Here is a 19,355-nt window from a genome sequence, read left to right on the forward strand (position 1 = left end):
CAGAATAGAAAGTTGTAAGAGCTCTGTCCCTGGAGCTCATTAAAATTAGGGCAAATGTACTTCTGTCTGGGATGATTTAGCCACAGTCTTCCTTAAGGACCGAGGGATTGTTCTCTCAAGGTTTCTCCCTGCTCTGATTCCATGATTCTGGGATAACCGGTGGGTAGAGAGGCCACACACCAGCTGTTTTTAAATGTTGTTTTTGGAAGAACGATTAATCTTTGTGATTACATAACTGGTTCTGTAGAATTTTCTAACTTTTTTTTTCTTGCCTGGGAGTGTGTGTATCATTGAGCCAGTGCTTAGCTATGAAAGCAGGAAAGTTTTGGCGTTGTGGAGGAGTCCTTCTATCACCATAAGTATGATTTCGGTAAATAGGCAGTAAGCCTCGTGTGTCTCTGAGAGGCACACATGCATCCCTTTAAACGGTTTGCAGAAGACGGCTGAGGCCAAGGACGCGTCCATGTTGAATGAAACGCAGAGAGCAAGCCCCTTGACCTCACTTGCAAGTCATCTTGAGTTGCTTTAATTGTTGGCAGTGTAGCTGAATGATTGACAGAATGAGCAGATAGGATCGAGACCTGGATTGCAGCCTCCGATTCTCCACAACATCAGTTCCAATTTATCTCAGAAGACTCATTAACGCAGAGTCCTTAGGGGTTGTCAATTCAAGAAAAAAAGGATTCTAGAAACCGGAAAACATCTTGAGCTGACGTCATCAAAATCTTTATTCCTAGATAAGATTTTAGTTAAGGTTTTCCCTAAATCATTTTATTTCTTGGTCCGGGGAAGTCTGAATTCTTATGTGCCATAATTGCCGTTAAAACATTTTGAATGTAGGACAAGAAGTTCTCCATGTTTTGGTTGAGATTAGGCAAGTGTTCCCTGGATCAGACAATTGTTAGGAAGCAGTGGTGGCAACGACGTTCAAGTTGCACGGCTACCCTCATCCCCTCGTGGGGCTGAGAGTGAATAGGAAGCAAAGAGCTCAGAAAGGCAATGGTCTAGGATTTGTTCAGCGGTAAGATCTAATCATATTCAGACATGAGACCCGTATTCATCTCCATACTGTGTTTGGCGAGAGAGGGCTGGGGAGTACTGGCCCTTCGATCCCAATAGCACAGCGACCACGCTTCTCAGTATTGACCGTATTCCTCAGTATCCATTAGACTCACCTAAACAGATACAAAGTAAGGCAGTGCGGCGAGAAGGGAACGGCTAGGCAAACTTGTGAGAGAGAGTAATGAAATAACTCACTGGTATTGACTGTTGCGTACCAGAAATCAAAATGTTTAGGATGGGGAGATATTTTCCTGATCCAGGGAAAGGGAAATGGAAAGGCTCACATCCTGGTTGTCACAGCCTTCCCATGAGATCTCTGGGTTACGACAAAGGCACCCCAGGGTTCTGCACCTCGGCAGAGGGTAAGGAAGTAATACACCCCCAGTACTTTGTTTCACACACGTACGTGTACGGTCAGCTGTACTGGAGTGTGCAGCGGGGCAAGGATTCAAAGAAGCAATGTGATGCCAATAACATTACTTCAGAGACCGAGACTTCTCCAAGCCTCACAGAGAGGAGGATGAGTTAGAAATCCAGCTGGCTTGGCCTTACTATTTTATAGTCCATTATTTTATAGAGTCTTAGCATAGCCACAAGGAATTTCTCCTGTATGGCTTTGGTTCTCGAGGATAATAATCTGGCCTTAAAGTAACAATAGTTGCTTTCATATAATATTCTCTATAACGTAGAAATGAGGACAAGATGTTTTATGTCCATGACATTGATAGATCCTACTGCGCTAGAAGAGTCACTGTGTATGTATATGAAAAACGAGGATAAATGAACAAACGAAGTATTCGGTTCATCACACCAAACTTCTCAAAAATCTAGCTGATGTATCTTGACCAAGATTTTAAGCCAAGATTCAACTGGTTTTACGACTAACAGTCATGCTATGTCTCTGATTTGTCTTAAGACTCACGTTGTCATTTCCAAAGTTTCCACTACAGAGATTTATGCTGTCATTGGATCTAATTATGAATTAGTGATTGATTCATTTAGGGAATAATTCAACCAAATGGCAGTGGATTGAAAACTCAGCAGGCCCTGAAGGGACACGTGGGCAGTGCTAACTAATTCTGTCTGCTGATTGGGAATCAACACAGGTCATTCAGAAAATAGCCCTGAAAGGAACAAATTATTCACCTTCCATCCACAGTGAGTGGCCTTCTCAGCCTTGCACTACTGACATCAATTAACCCCCATGGCATTCTTCATTTATTGGAAATGTCCAGGCACACCCCCAGCCTTCTAAGGTAGCTATCCAGAACTTTTCCAACTGGTTTTGCTTTCTTTGCAAAGGTCTTAGACTGCACAGTTGTGCTATTTTTTCACTCTTCATTCTTAAGAGTACTCTGTCCATCCCGTGCAGGTTACTTGTTTACTCTCATTCCTGAGTATATCTTCAGATTTTATGAAATGAATACAGGCCTTCAGAGAATTGCTGAGATACTCTGGTTTAATAGCTGCATTTGTTTGGTGATGTAAATTGTTGTATTAAAGATGTATTCATTGCGCGTAAGGATTGATTTTACCGAAGGGCCCGTCAGAGAGCCCGCATAGAACCATCTATCGCTCTGTCACTTCATCCTTTACAGAGGCTGCTGTGGTGGGGCGGGGGTGGGGGGTGTGGAGAGACCCTCAAAGGGTAAATGAATGCATGTAAATTTCTTCGATTAGCAACAGCTGTATAATTCCTGCTGCGCGCCCTCAGCTACACTGACATTAGCTTGCATGGGGAGTTGTGTACCAAGAATTCTGTCGCAGAACCCCTTAATGAGATCTGATTGCATTTTTTTCAAATGCTTACTCAGGGATGCATACTTAAGAGTGGATCGTAACCTTTTCAAAATTGACATTTCAAGGGAAACAAATATTGAGTAGTGGGAGGAGGAGGCGGCCGTAGAAGAAGAAGCAATTTCATAACTAGAGGAAAAGGACAACGTCGGAGGGAGCCCTTGTTCCTGGTAAACCTGCCACGGCATCCCATGGGGGTAACTGCCTCTCCTCTTCTGTTCTGTACACCTGCTTCTTGCTCCTCTTTCAGATGGGATGGGATCTGGTGCTAATCAGAGGGATTTATATCAAAAGTTTCATTGGAAGAGTCCCTCCATCTTTGACCGTATAAATAATTGAAAGTTATATTTAATCTAATGTATCTTCCAGCCCATATTTTCTCCATCGAAAATTAAATTACATTGATTTTACCTCTAAACTTGACCCGAGTGAGTGGTTTCAAGACTCTTTAAGTAAATCTGTCTATTTAACTTAGGTCAGGTCTAAATGTTTTCACTGTAGATTAATCGCAGAAGCTAGTTTCCCACAGTAAATACGCTCCTACTGTAGGTGTGACCACAGTGATCATATTTACCAGTCTTCTCTGTTCCTTTCTCAAAAAAGGAATCTAGCAGTGTTATTCCTTCTATCTGTCAGGGCTGCCAAAGCAGACTTTGTCAAAGCGCATATTATCTCTACTGACTTGGGATTCCGGAAGAATCAACGAGCACATTTTACTCCCCCTTGAGAGGAAGGGATGAAGGATGGGTAGATGAGAGAAATAGGCATTCTGCAAGGGGTGGGCTGGGCGAAGGTGGGGGTGACAGGAATCTGAGGCTTCTCCTTCTCTCTGAAGCAGGAAATGCGGTCCTGCTGGGAAATGGAAGTGATGCAGCGTGGCAGAGGCTGCTGTGGGAGCAGGAGAGTTGAACTGGTGCTTGTAAAAGGCTGTACCTTAAGATGGGGAAGTAGAGCTACCTGAAGCAGGAGAGAGATGGCCAAGAGGTATTTGGAGACTATTAACCTGGGAGTAGTGGGCAGAAAGAAGGCTGACAAGGCTGGGGCTAAGATTTAGAGAAATAAGTGAGGAAGAAATCACAGTGGTCTAAAAATAAGATGAAAGAACTGTAAACAGTGATGCTTGTGCAAGAATAGAAGAAGGGTCCCACAGGACAATGCAAAAGAAGGCTCGATTACATCCGGTGACGAAATACGTAGGGTGAGGGAATGAAAGAGTCAAAGGTGATGCCCAGATTGCTTAAATTTCTTAGGGGGCAGGGATTGTGCCCATCTGATTTTGTATTCCTAGCACGAAGCATAGGGGCCATATCACATCTAGACACTTAAAATGCATGCTAAACAATCTATGATCCATATTTGAAATGAGACTAAGGAAAAGAATCCAATTTCTATATTAAATAATAGTATTTTATAGTGTTGTAAGGAGATTAATGGAGATTATGGAGGTGGAATCCCCTTTCCCAACATCCTACCATTAATTATAATACGCATAATTATTTATATCATAAAAATAATCAAAACACATTTTGATGGGATATCAGAAGGAGGAGACTTTTTTGTGAGGAAAATGATGGGTTTTATTTTAGATTTTTGAGTCAGTTGTAGGTCATTTAACTGGAAAATATCCAGAAGGGAGTTTAAAAAGCAAGATCAGAGCTTCAGGTTGAGATTGTACTCAAAGCTGGTGGGAGAGATTTATTTACTCACTTTTTCTTTGTTTCATTCACTCGTTTATTCTTTCACTTCATCCAAAGGGATTTGAGGTATCTCCTGAAAATACTAATATTAACACTACATGAAATAAATTTGTTGGAATATTTGGTTGGAGAAAAGACATGAGTAGGAAAAGAAAAACGTGCCAAGCACAAGTTTATTCTGCCGTTTTGTTTCGCAGTGTAGCCAATGGCGGGTCACGGGTGTGGTTGTCTGGTCGTAGCTTCCACAGCTTCCACTGGTCAAAGCAAAGAGGAAAATATCAACAGTTAGAAATTTACAGAGTATGGAGGATAAAATGAAGCCAGATGTCAAGAAGTACAGTCTCCACCAAGGAATCCCATAGCATCTTCAGAGGACTCGTTATGTAATACAACGGACAACAATTACTAGAGCATTTGTCCCTAGCTATAGTAGAGAATTTCATAAAACCTTTCCTTATAATGTTCCTCCATGCACACATTTGACCAAACTATATCTTTACAAAATAATAATGGGGATAAAGCATCCCATTTGAAACAGTGAGGTAAAGTTTTTGAGTGTGTGACCGTTCTGGAAGTTTCCGGAGACACAATCTCTATATATTGTAATTGGCAGATCATTTACTATGTATCTGGGAGTTAATTCACTGAGCCTCGGTTTCCTTTCCTTTATTTCAGATGTGAAGAATGTTTGCTCTTTGGTAAATGCTATGGACGGGTTAAGAACTAATGTTTTAGAAAGCGTATTAGTATGTGTACCTCTCCAATCCAGTCAGGATCCAATGATAAACATTAATCAGAAGCGTTTTTATGTATAATACTGCTCCAGAAATGTCAAGAGTATAATGAATCCTTGGGATTCTTGTGGGTCTGAGATTTGACTTGATATCAATATGAAATATGAAGGATTCAATAAAGGGATTTTTGGTGTTGGGGAGTGTGTGTGTGTGTGTGCGCGCGTGGGGAAAATATATCCGTTCTTTCTTGGCCGTTATATCAATCTGTGTGATTTTATGGAAAGAAGAAAACTACTGGATGAATTCTAAAGAGAAGATAAACACTATCCTTGACTCCCCAGCTTCCAGTCCAAGAGGTGATGGGACTGGGTCACGGTGGGTGGACCCTGATCTATGGCTTCTCTCCCTTCTCTGTAGACTAAAATCTTCTCTCTCTTTTAATATCTCCCGACTCCCTCTCATCTCCTCTCTCTCTTTCTCTGTCTCTACACAGGACACATTTATTTGTATATTTTTTGTAGAATAAATGTAACATAAAGGATTTCCATAAGGACTCTATAATGCCAGCGTTATGGTTGCTGTAGTGGACTTTTGGCTGCCCCCATCCCAGCATCTAATCTATACCTTCACTCTCCCTCTGCATAACGTCCGTATTTGAGTGACATTCACATAGTGATCTCTCTCTCTCTCTCTCTCTCTCCTTCCCGAAGCTCATCCTCCTGGACCCATCTTGTAATAGGAAGGCACTTAGGCTCTGTTGAAGGCAGAATTGAGGGGTGCCAACTAACAGACTTCTGGTGACCCTCTGAGCCAATACATAACAACACCCATGAAGCCCGGCCGACATAATTTTTCAATTATGGGGCCAGTACATTCCATGTGGTCTACCTCAGTTTGAGTTGGCTCTTCCGTTATTTGCAACCAAAAACTTCCTAGTTTGTATAGTAATGGTTCAGAACACTTCAGGAATGAAGAGGAAATAAGTCATAGATTGAGTGCCTACGCGTTATATCATTTTATCCCACTGAATGGTAGCTACCGTTTTCCCAATTTTCAGATAAGAAAACCAAGGTGCAGCGAAGCTAAGTAACTTGACCGAAGTCATAGTGGCAGAGGCAGGATTAGAAACAGGACTGTCTGATAGCAAGGCCCATTTTCATTCTTCTAGCCCAGCAGTTCTAAACTACTTCTCCTTTATCGTACACAGCAGGTAAGGTCCACATACTAAACATACTCCCACGGGCATACCTAGGGTTGAATACGGTTCTTGGCCTCTTCCTGTAATTCAGCCTTTTTCTCTGCTATCCAAGAAGGCAAATCGGGATGCAAGTGAGAGTGGCATTCTTACATGATAACCTTGAAATTTCGTTAATTTAAAAGGAAAACAAAATTACCCAAAACTCACTAAGGCCTTCTGTAGTTGGACTTCAAATTCTTCTAGACAAATCTTACTGAAACGTTGTTCCTTTCTGCCTCCTACTATGAGAATGAAGTAGACACATCCTCTTACACTTTCAGTACAGGCTGGAGGGCCGAGGAGAGTGGTAACCCACGTACAGAACGAGCACTGGAGTCAGAAGCGTCAAGCTGGGCTCTTGGTGTCTTCCTATGAAGTGAACAAATCCCACAGTCTTGGTAGTGATGCTAGAAGCTTCTTCGACAAGTTCTAGCACCAGCCAGTCCGGATTTCACTTGGTTTGGCTGGAGCCCTGCTCTGATGACATTGCACTGACTAGTTTGCCTTTATTAAATGCATTGACTCACCACATGCAAAAAGGTTTGAGATGGCTTACAGTAAAGTCATAGAACTTAGGACTGCAAACAAATGGAACAATAACTGAGCAGTGAAATGGGGGGAGGGAATGATTAGGCAAGTTCAAGAGAGTCTGTTACTCCTGAACAGGAAGTGACCCTGAAACGTTGACTCAGACGCTGGAACCATTTTCTGTTTCTACCTCTCTGTCCCAAACTCTTTGACAAGTTTCTGTAGTAAATATACTTCTTGCATAACTTCCATTAAATAGGCCAGAGAGTCTAAGCTCAACCAGAAACCGAACTCAAGGAACTTTTAAAGTTAGGTCTTTATCTTATGACCTTAAGAGCTGATATCTTGGCAGATGTCTGATGACCATGTGAATTCAGAGCAGAACGTGATGCTCTTCATTGATGCTGTTGCTGTTGGTTCTTGGATTAGAAAGACTAATTATTAAAACAACTTAGAAAGTTGTTTTCCTCTGCAAATAAACTCCCTTCAAGTGTAAGAAAATGCAAACAGTACTGCGTTCTGCTTTTTTCTCAACTCTCCATTTTCTGGTGTTGAGTTTTGTTTCAATTTGGTCCTTCACCACCTAAGAAATGTCTGTTTCCTCACTGAGGGTGCAGTTATGAGGACCAGACTCAGGGGGCCAGAGATAGACAGTTTCTGAGCCTAAAACACGTGGTCTGTCTGTGGGATGCAATAACAAACACCCCTAACGAACACCCCCACAGCTCACCAGATACCTGATGTTTCCTCCTGTCCCTTTAGTATGTCACAAACATTAGGTGATTATGAATGTTAAGTGCCTTCTGTCTTTCCATGTCTTTCTATCTTGTTCAGCACACCACACTCTACTAAATCTGCCTAACATGTCTCGTGGGACGGTACTTACCTATCTATCCTTAAAGCATCATACGAATTCTATCCATGTTTCATAAGTTATTTCCTTTCATACTCAGAGAGTCTTCATCGCTCCCTCCTTGCACTCCCAGCCCACTGGGTCTTTTATGTTTATATTTTTTAATCGTAATGGCAGCACTCTCACCGTGCACTGTAAGGATCTAATCACAAGTCAGTTTTCCCAACTATCCTGGGCTCTTCAAGGACAGGGCTCCTGACGTCCTGCATCCCCAGCCCACTCCCTGATGCAGAGTAGGTGGCGTATCATTTTTTCTGAGTAAAGCAGTAAAGGAATACAAAGACCCTCCAAGTAGTTTAAGATGCACTGACATAGAGACGGTCTGAAGTGAACGACTAGCTGGTGGTGTTTTTCTCCCAACACCCTGCTCAGATGGTGCCTGGTCTGATTGGAGAGGAGCAGACAGATTGAAGGGAAATAGCCAGATTCTGAGCGGCTGGGCACGTGCCTCACTGCCCGCCTTCCTGGTGGGAGTGCTACTCCCAGCTGCACAATCGCGCTTCCTCCTGGAAGTCTGGATCAGCCCTGGGTGCCCTGCATCCTGCCAAGGGTCTTCATGACTGCTCAGCCCCCTCAGATGACAGTGGTGAAGCAGGGACTGAAGACACCTCACCTCCGCGTGTCTGGGGAAACACTCTGTCATTTAGAATTTACTCGTGAGCCCCAGTGGACACGTTCTTCTATCTTTGGCATCTGTTCTTTGGTGAACGCACCTGATCTGATGCTCTCTTTTGTGATCATGCCTCAGTCTGGCTCTATTAACTCTTGTTTGTCGGTAACATCCTTGAGAAACGAGGTGATCGTCTCTCATGTACCTTGTCATCACGCTGATCATGACCGTTAGCTGAAGGGGAAGTCCAGCCTCGTGGCATCGGGAGGTGACATCAAGGCCTGACAGAGAGACAAAGCCACTCACCCATGCCAAGGCCGCGGTCAGTTCTGCCAAGCATCCCCTCCCTGCTTAATCCCCCAGACTGAGGCTCTGTGCCTTCGTGATCCTGTCCAAAGTATAACGTCTATATTTGCACTGAAGCCCCAAGGGGAGAAAACTGCATTATAATGAATGTGTACTTCGCTAGCTACAGCATAATAAACATCATGCTATAATTATCCATGTTTTCATAGAGCTAGGAAGCTAATCTTTTGAAGAATTAGCATCCCTGACAGGCAGGCTCAGCATTTTGCCTTGGTTTTGTGATGATACATAGCTTTGTAGTGTGTGTGTTTGTGTCAGCATTTCAGCATCTCTGGATGAACACCATATCGGAAATATTTTGGTAGTGAGTCCAATTAGAAGTCAGTATGGTTGTAATCACTTAGTGGTCTGGCTCTGCCTTTCAGTTCCATTCTGCGAGGAATTTTACTAATGTAGCCTGACTGTGGCAGCTCTCCCCAGCAGTTTCTGGAGTCTCCTCGTTCTAGGTAGTGTCCAAATGGATGGAGGTAGTGAGATTTGAGCACCTGTGTATGAAAACTCCTACTTCACATCCCATATCACCATTGTGTTCAATGCTTTGCATTCTAGCACAGTTGAGTCAGCATTTAGATCTAGGAATTATCACCACCTAGAATATTCATTTATTTATTCTTTCAGCAAATCTTTCAGTGTCTACCCTGTGTCACTCACTCTCCTAGCACTGTGGATACAAGAGTCGACCAAACAAAAATCTCTGACATGCTAGTGGGGGAGACAAAAAATAATTCAAATAAAAACATAAAATGTGTCATTTTGGAGTGATGAAATGTGCTGTAGGAGAAAAGAAACAGGAAATAAAAGAGGAGTTTGGCAAGGGAGCTGCAATTTATAGTTTGTTCAGGAAAGGCTCCACAGCAAGTGTAACTTATACCCTGTTAAAGTGTGATTATCTCAAGGGAAAAAAATGTAAAAAGATGGAATTTTAACCTATAATAACTAGAACTGTTAACAACTGTTGGTATGTTATAGCATGGCCCAGCTGCAGTGGAACAAATTGGAAAAATTAGATTGGAATTCCATATGGTGACACCAAAAAGAAAACAAAAAATTCTCCTATTTTCTCATTAGGCTTGGCGTCACCTTAGCCCCCTGGGCTGGGAGAGCCTTATATGGTGGAATCTTCAGATTCCGCCTCCCAAACAAGTGTTTCAGGATGTTTGGATTGGGGGGAGTCATTCTCTGAGGAACATAATTACATTTAGGGGACAGAGTTTCTCCATTTTGAAACCTCAGTAAAATCGCCTCCTTCTCTCCACAGCTTTTTTCCCTTATAGATGATTTTTTGGAGCTTCTTAAACTTTTTAAATTGTTTTCCCTTTTCTTTAAGACCCTGATCATTACTTATATAGAGAGGAAAAGTCCATGTGTATAAATCAGTAGTTCACATTATATTCCCACGAATGGTAATGATGACTAGATTTTTAAAATTTTATTTTATCGAAATACAGTTGATTTACAATGTTGTGTTACTTTCTGCTGTACAGCAAAGGGATTCAGTTACACACACACACGTATATATACACATATGTATCTTCTCTTTTCATATTCTTTTCCATGATCGTTTATCACAGGATATTGAATATAGTTCCCTGTGCTATATACAGTAGTACCTTCTTGTTTATCCATTCTCTATATAATAGTTTGCATCTGCTAATCCCGAACTCCCACTCCATCCCTCTCCCACCCTCTCTCCCCCTTATGCCTAGATCTTTTAAGTCTTTTCTCTCTGGACTCAGCAAACAGAACTCCTCCACCATGAAACTATGGAGAACAAAGTTAAGATAATAGTTATTCTGTAATATCATCTAAATTTGCAAGGTTTTAGACACGAAGGAAAGACGGCAGATTGAAATTGAGAACGGGAGCGCGCTGGAGAGTGAGGGATCCTCAGAGGGCCCTGCTGGTCCCCCAGCAATGATGGTCTGTGCCCTCAGGGGGCATCATCATCGCCACGGCAACTTCATGAAAATGAGAAAGGTGGGTGGAGCTTGGCCCAGCTCCTGAGTTTCCTGCGGCTCTCTTTATTCTCTGATGACTTTCTTGCCTTGCATCTGCCACTCTATTAAGCACCGTGGTCATGAAATGAAAGCCCTTCCCCCTTTGTAGGCTGATTCCAATATGTGTGTTCAAATGGGTGTGCTCAGGAAGCTCGGCTCCAAGCTAAACAACGACCGTATACGGGAGGAGTTGCTTCCTTTGACGGTTAGTGCGACCCAGGCCAGGTGGGATGGACCAGCGGACCCCTTTGAAGAAAGACCAGCCAACAGGAACACTATAAGTAGAACAGCTCCCCCTCTGTCCGGAGTCCGTAGTGCAGCTCCTCTTTCACAGTGTGGATATTGCTGAGTTATGAAATCACCCCCATCCACACTTCATTTAGTAGTTGGAAATTATGTCACTTTGATCATAATTAAATGTATTTTTTCAACCCCCTAAAACTGACATAGGACGAGTCTCACATGTGAACTGTAAAAATCATCAGCTGTTTCTTATCACTGGTAGCCCAACACAGCGGTGTTCATCCTTTAGCATATAGGATTACCTGGAGGGCTTTTGCCACCACAGGGGGCTGGGCACCACCCAAGAATGGGGCGGGGCCCAGGCGTTTCTATTTCTAACAGAAGTTAGAAGAATTTCCATTTGTTGATGCTCTGGCTCCTGGACCACACTTTGAGAACCACTGGTCTAACAGATACCTCTATTTTTCTACTTCCACGTGGCTGCCTCTCCCTGTCAGGAAAATTCTTCTTTCTTCCTGGCAGAGATGTAATAACATTCCATTTGTTGTTTCTTTCTTTGTATGTTTCCTGATTTTCTGAAAGTACCACAGAATGGTCCCAAAGGAAGTATTCATAAGCAGCTTGTGAAACACAGCTAGACGAACAACATTCCACTCGTTGCAGCTGTATATTGAAATTCAAATTGATTTGATTGTGTGCATGCTTTGTTTATGAGTAGCATTATTTATCATACTTGGAATTGGACTGTCTTTATGGAGTCATTACCACCGTTCAGTTAACACTGAGTGATTCCTCTTTGCAGCCAAAATTGATAGAGCTAACAAATGAGCACTGAATTAAATCCATACTACTGCTCATCTTATTGAAGTACTAGTAACATATGTCACGGTGTATGTGCTGCTTCCGTCATATACAAGTCATATGTCATATGTGTATACACAGGTATAGACACACATATCTATGAATCTGCAAATATCTCTCTCTCTCTCTCTCTCTCTCTCTATATATATATATGTATATATATATGTATTAAGTTCTCTTGGACACACATTAATATTTTCAAGAAAATGTCCCTAAGTATTTTGGGAACATTCCTATAAGTGGATCCATTTGGAACATGATAAAGAATGTTTATAACGTTTTAAGAGTAAATTTCATTTAAAAATCAATTTATCATTATAACGCCTTCAGAAAGCAAGACTGCAAACACCCATGGTGCCAGGTTTCTAACTGAAGAAGAGAAGGGAAGCATGATTCAGTTGCTTTCCCTACTAGATCTGAAATATATATATATATATATTTTTTTTTTAAGGCATAAACATACAGAACAGTTATTAAACACTTAGCATGTCGAGCGTAAATTTAACAATGATGTTAATATATGTCCTGTTATGGAACCTAATCGACTGGATTTACTGAATTGCTTTTGCTGTTAGCATATTCTTGGTAGAAATTGGATAAGGGGACCAGTAGAACAGCAGTGGGTGTTTCCTGGATGTTCTAAGTGGTGGATCCATGGACACATCTGGCCAGGCCTGGAGAAACATGGCAGAAACAGGCAGGAACATGAAACTGTCTCTGGAAGAACCTATAAAACCCTCTTGAAACAGTCGCTACTTTTTCTTGTCTCCTGAATTAAATTCTTTTGACAAATGAAGCAGAGTTTAGAGAGGTAACTTGCTCACATTCTCTTCAGTGATATTGGAATAGTGGCAGTAAACCTCCGTTCATTTCCCCCAAACTGAAATACATTTTATATACAGTCCAAACCATTCTCAGCCTACATTCCAGGAATCTTCCCGATGCTCAGAGAGGAAGAAATGTGATTTGTGAACTTAGTTCAGTGTCGCTGAGTTCCGCCTTCCCAGCAGGAGAGAGAAGATCTAAGCAGTAATCATCAGAAGGGGGGCCCGTCTCATTCGGGAACAAGCGCATGCATACGTGGCAGCACATGCGCAAAAGCTGGGTTTTGCAATAAGCACCACAGCATTTCGGGAAAGAGAAAGAAGAGATGAATCGTTACCTGATGCCTGTACTTTAGAATAAATTCTGGGTAGGGCACATTTCAAATGGAGACAAAATGCTAGTATGTCCAGGGGCTGCTTCAGAATTTTTATATAACTGGGGCCCAGGGATAACAAGCTACTTGGAAGGAAGAGAGAAGGCATTTGTTTTGAAGTTCTATTTGTCAAGTAAATACACTCATTTTACTTAGAGTGTACCGGCAAAGTGTTTTTAAAAGATACCTTTGTTTATATTCTATATGATTTTTCTCCACTTACCTAGTTCTGTGTTTATGTTGGCCAGGAGAGGAAACCAGTAGAAGTTCTTGGGGTTCTAAAGCATCTCAGCCTTGGTGCTGCCACTGCTGTAAAGCGCTCAGCATCTTTCTAAGGTGCCACGAGTCATAAGAAGGCTTCGATTAGAAACAAATTCTTCTCCAGTCTCACTCACCAGGAAGACTCTCTTTTTCTTAGTTTAGCTTCATATACTCCTGGCCACTTCTCCCTAATTGCATCCTATTATATCCAGTAATGCTCTCATCAGTTTCCCTCTTTTATATTTTTCATCCAACAGCTCTCAATCAGCAATTCCTTTGAACATTAGTGTGCAGTTTCATAGAGACTCGATTGACCCTTGAACCACATGAGTTTGAACTGTGCGGGTCATCTTATATGTGGGTCATCTTATATTGATCCCATGGGCAGGGGTCCTGGAACCGATCCCCCTTGGATACTGAGGGACGACTGTAGTTATGGCTTTCTTAGGAACCTCAGAAGATAAATCCTGTTTGAAAACGTGCAAGAGTCTAGTCGCTATGAAGCGAAGCTGGTAACTTTGAGAGTTGACTTCTGCTTTCTGGGGCACCTTTGATCAGGTTGCTTTTGAAAGATCCTTCTACTCAACAATGCATTTGCTGAAGTGCAGGATAATTTTCACTTTTGACACAACCTCAGAGAAGCCAAGTTCAAGGACAGAGCTATGTAGTCTTTGTACCGCACCTCGTAGTGATGGCGACTGTGATTACAGCCCAGCCTCCCTGAGTCCAGGGTCTCCGCCAGGAGCTGCTTCCACTGATGGAAAGCAGGTGTCAGAGCACAGGGACAGGAAAACAGAGCCCTGAGGAACTTGAGAAAATTGTAGGTCTGGCTTGATCACTAAACATGTCATTGGCAGAGGTAGTTCCTATTATGAAGTAACTTTATAGTTGTCTTTTTTTTCCTGTACAATAAATCTTAAAGAGTTCCAAAAGAAAGTGGTTTCCGAGTGTGTATTGCCATGAAATTCCTGTCATTTCTGACAACGTAAATGAACTTGAATTCCAATGGCATTGTGAGCTTACATCCTTTGTATATTTATATAATCTTCCCTCCCCCCAAAAAGGAAGAAGAATAGAACCTTCTTTTTCTAGCCAGTGTTCTGAAATGTCATAATGGTATAGCTTGTTAGGGTAATTTTCATCCATTTTGCTGAGCCCTTGATTCGAGAGAAGGATCTCTCATCTGGAAACTTGTTCTTGAGCTCTGAGAAATTTTATTAAATTACTTTGGGTTTTTTGTTGTTGTTTCTTTGGGAATTCTTATTATTTAGGTATTGTATGTCTCATCCTTTTTCTCCTATTGTCCTATTTTTAATTATATTTTCTGAGATATTTTCTCAAATTTATCTTACCTAGTTTTCTATTACTGCTATGTTTTTAAATTTCGGAAAGTTCTTTTTTATGTTGCTTAGTGCTTCTTCCTTAGTGCATCCTATTCTTGCTTTATAAATGTTATCTTCTTCTCGATCTCTAAGAATATAAATGGTAGGTTTGGGTTGTTTCCTATTGTGACTGTGGACTTTGCTTCTCTCTATGCGGTTTCTTTCTTCTGAGTTACTTTTTAAATTTTTTTGAAGTCTTTTATGTTAAAGATGTGTTATGATCCTTGACTGCCTGCTCACCCTTAAGAGCAAACTAATACAAATCTCCATGCATGTGGGTGGGTCTTACTGCCTGTGGACTTGACTATAAAGTTATCTGGCCAGATGGTTGCCCTGGGGGAAGACACAGATGGCTGCATTGCTGCATCTTTTCTCTTGGTCCGGTCAAATCCCTCAGAGAGACTCTTGCCCAGAGAGTGAAGCCCCAGCTCCCACTGTTCTGAGACCCCACTTGGGAAGAAAACTAGGGAAGTGGTAGTTCGTAATATCAGGTTTGTGGATTTTCAGACCTCTGATTTCCTTTACCAGGAGCCTTGCCGCTGATAAGAATTTGTGTTACCTAGTCTAAATTTTGTCCTCCTCTCCAAAGGATAAATGTTTCATCTTCTACCAGAATTGAGAAAGGACAGTCATTCTGCTGCATGGAGTGAGGGAGGGGATCTGGAGTCTAAGTGCTTTAATTTTCAATGATTTTTGCAATATTCAAAGCACATGGAATTATGTGTAAAAAAAAGTTATTATATATACCCGTACACCCACTACCACACTTTAGAAAGAACCCTCAATAAACAGTTAAATGTTCTTCAGGCACCTTTACAGTGTTACTTCCTCTGTCCTTTGCTTTCCTATTTCTTTTCAGTAAGTGTATACACCTAAACATCATGTAATATTTTGCATGTAGTTAAACAGGCAAGTTTTTACTCTCACCATTGAGAGTCTCTGTGAGATGACTCATACTTGCATGGGTGATCTCTTCAGCAAAAACGCACATTAGAAGAAAAGTTTCTGTGTGGCCATCAGCCTGCTTTCTTCTGTAGCAAACCAGCTTGTTACCTGAGATTACCTACCGGTGATGCTGCAGGTTCCACACTCGTGTCGTTTTTCTGAACCAGTGTGTCGCCTGCTTGCTTTTGCTAGCATTCCAGGCCTCTAGCCTTCCTTTGGTTCACCCTGCTCCTTTAATGTCTAGAGAATTTAGAGATCAGTCATTTTCCTTCCATGCCTGTTCCAGAAGGAGAATTCTAGAAACTTCACTCTATGGACTATGCCTTCAGTTTCTGTGTAAACAGTGGCTCAGAGGTGGCACTGCCTCTGAGGGCCCCATAGGAGACACCGTCGACAACGTTGCAGAGCCCTATTGGGATTAGTAGAATCGCAGATGGGGCTTGAGCACGCATGGCCATAAATGCCTGGAATTGTCTGTCACATTGATCTAGAATGCAACAGTTCCTGGGCACCATACCTTTAGCACCCAGAGAAAATGCTAATCTTTTATCTGCTTTATATAGGCTCTTTAATTAGATACTTCGGCAAAGTCTTTGCCAATATGTAACATCCTTGATTGGACATCTCAGACTGGTTTCCTGAATTTAATTCTTTTTTCCATTTTGACATTCCTTCCATTTTAGGTGTCTGGTAATGTGTAACTGTTTTGGCCGGCATCTCCCAGAGTTTCGAAGGTTTTCATTTAAAATTATCCTGGGTGTCATTAACCGAAGGGAATCACTGTTAATATTTGTGTGCTTTTTTCCAAGTTATTTTTTCTTCTTTACTATGATGAAAGAAACAAAATTGGCATGCTAAATTTAAAAGATTCGTTTTGTGATTATAATGTCATTATAATTTGGAAAATACAGAAATATATAAGAAATTTAAACCCAGAATCTGAATATTCAGACATAACCACTTTAAAACTTTATACTTTTATATTTCCTTAAGGTGTTATTTTTTATTTTTCATCACAAAAGTATTAAAGGCTCATTTGAAAAATATAGATACATAGAGTTATAGAGCACAAATAATTAGGATTCCTTTTTCAGCCTTATCTTTCCCTGAAATAAGGTTCCTCAAGGTTTAGCTTCTGTAAAGTTGGTTGTATATTTTCGCACACCCCCCACGCATTACACTATTTATAACATTTATATAGAGCACACATTCCCTAAGATCCAGAGATTAGGCAAACTAAAATAAATAGGTGTATACACCAACTTTAAAATGTCTTACTTAAATAAAACTATAACACAGATACTATTCCACAACTTACTTTTTAAATTAGGTCATTTGCACTGAGCACATCTTTTAACTAAGTGAATATAATCTATCTTATTCTTTCTAATGACCTTATGGGATTGATATGCAATAATTTATGTAAAAATTTCTCAAATGACAGACACTTTGTCTCCAGTTTTTGTACTGTTATACTCAACACTGCTGTGTATATCTTTATATACACAAAGCATTTTGCATATGTGAGCAAAATGTCTTTTTAGTCAGATAGATTCCTAGAAGTAAAATTATTCAATCAAAGGATATATGAATATTTATCCAATTAGTGGAAGTCCAATTATTTTCCAAAAAGGCAGTATAAATTTTACCAAAAATATATAAACATGCCTGTTTCTCCACACCCTCACCAATACTGAAAATTGTCAGCCTTTAAATGTTTTGCCAATCTGCGCAATCCAAATTACTAATTATTATTTTAATGTATATTTCCTTGAGTATAAACACTCATCCAAACCTGATTTTTTGCAAGCAGACAGCCTATTTGCTGCTGGATGGCTGACCATCTATGTAGAAAAACTACATTCCCCAGCATGCACTGCTTCCAGGGCTTGTCCTCTTCCTACTTTTGTCTACAGCAGGTTAATGCATTACTCTCATGCCCATATCCATCTCAGAATTAGAGGATAAGGTACAGGAGACCTTCATCAGACCACTCCTATTGCAATCCCAGTCGTTTTCTGAGCGTGGTAGTTGGAATGGATGTAGGAAGAAGCACTGATGGTGGCAAAGCTGATGCTTTACATTGTCTCCCTGAGAAAGCAGAAGCTAGTTTCAGAGTTGCTTTGAAGCTTGCATTTCGGATCTCAGGAGCACATGGTGAAGATACTGAGGTGATTGCGACTAGTAGCATCTCGGTATCTCTATCCACAATTGCAGGTTTGCATGGTTTCCAAATAACAGAGCACAAATGGGTACTCGTTGTGCTTTTGGACCCAGCTGTACCACTGATTGTTTCTCCCAGAGTCTGTGCTTGGCCCTTTGTCTGTGTTGCACTTCTCTGAATTTTCACTGTTTTGGCGTCTTCATCATAATCACTGTATGAATTCGAAAAGGCCGTGTCATGAGTATGAACCAGACACTATTTTAAATCAGAAGTCTCCGGATTGCCTCTGGGTGAAATATTTTCTATAATTTCATTCTATTTAAACATAAGCTTATGAAACGTTGGAAAAGGTAACAAAAGGAAATACAATAGTAGATGTTTAAGTCTTGCCGTTACACGCTATCCTGAGGATTCTGACAGCGGATGTCAGGGGATCCACCACAGCTTTAAATATTGAACGATGGGATCTGTGCCAATGGAGCATATGGTTTTAAATGAACAATGAATATTCTATTATCTCGTGTTTGATGCCTGGGAGGAAAGTGGATTTGTGAAGATCTGGTGCAGCTGAGCCTCCATCAGAGACAGCCCTTTTCATCATTGGTATCTAAGGTCTAAAGATGGATTGAGGGACTCGTTTGAAGAAGTCAGATGAGGGTGAGGTTGTTAATGAGTTACAGTTGTGCCCCACGATGGACCAGCAGCTGCTGTGATCAGATACATTTTGAGTGACTTGCTAGTGTCCCTAATGATCGGAGTTGCCTGAATTTTCTAACACTGGTTGCATGGTGACTTCACCCCTGTCCTTGGAGAGGTCTCCGTTGGTTTATCTCCCTCTGGTATCTCCTGGTGGGTTATCTTTTTATATATTTTTTTTGCAGTACGTGGGCCTCTCACTGTTGTGGCCTCTCCCGTTGCGGAGCACAGGCTCCGGACGCACAGGCTCAGCGGCCATGGCTCACGGGCCCAGCCGCTCCGCGGCATGTGGGATCCTCCCGGACCGGGGCACGAACCCGCGTCCCCTGCATCGGCAGGCGGACTCTCAATCACTGTGCACCAGGGAAGCCCTCCTGGTGGGTTATTAACATGGGACCCTATCTCCTTCCCTCCAGGCCTCAGAGGTTCGCTTTTCTCCTGTATGTGTTTGCCAAAAGCAAAGGTAACTAAAAGAACGTTGTATCAGGAGGCATTTTATTTGTTTGTTTATTTGCTTGTTTATTGTCGCACTGCACGGCATGCGGGATCTTAGTTTCTCGACCAGGGATCGAACCTGTGGAAGCGTGGAGTCCTAACCACTGGACTGCTGGGGAATTCCCGGGAGGCATATCATTAATACTTAGTAAAAATAAGTCCCTGGCTT

At 41.6% G+C, this 19,355-nt stretch overlaps 1 protein-coding gene across 2 annotated transcripts in view; it reads left to right on the forward strand.

The window, feature by feature from the left end:
- Positions 1 to 19,355, forward strand: part of NKAIN3 (sodium/potassium transporting ATPase interacting 3) — a 523,650-nt gene that overhangs the window by 218,615 nt on the left and 285,680 nt on the right. The gene's annotated exons all lie outside the window — the stretch shown is intronic.

The sequence above is a fragment of the Globicephala melas genome, chromosome 17 (assembly GCF_963455315.2).
Source record: "Globicephala melas chromosome 17, mGloMel1.2, whole genome shotgun sequence".
Taxonomy (NCBI): Eukaryota; Metazoa; Chordata; class Mammalia; order Artiodactyla; family Delphinidae; genus Globicephala; species Globicephala melas.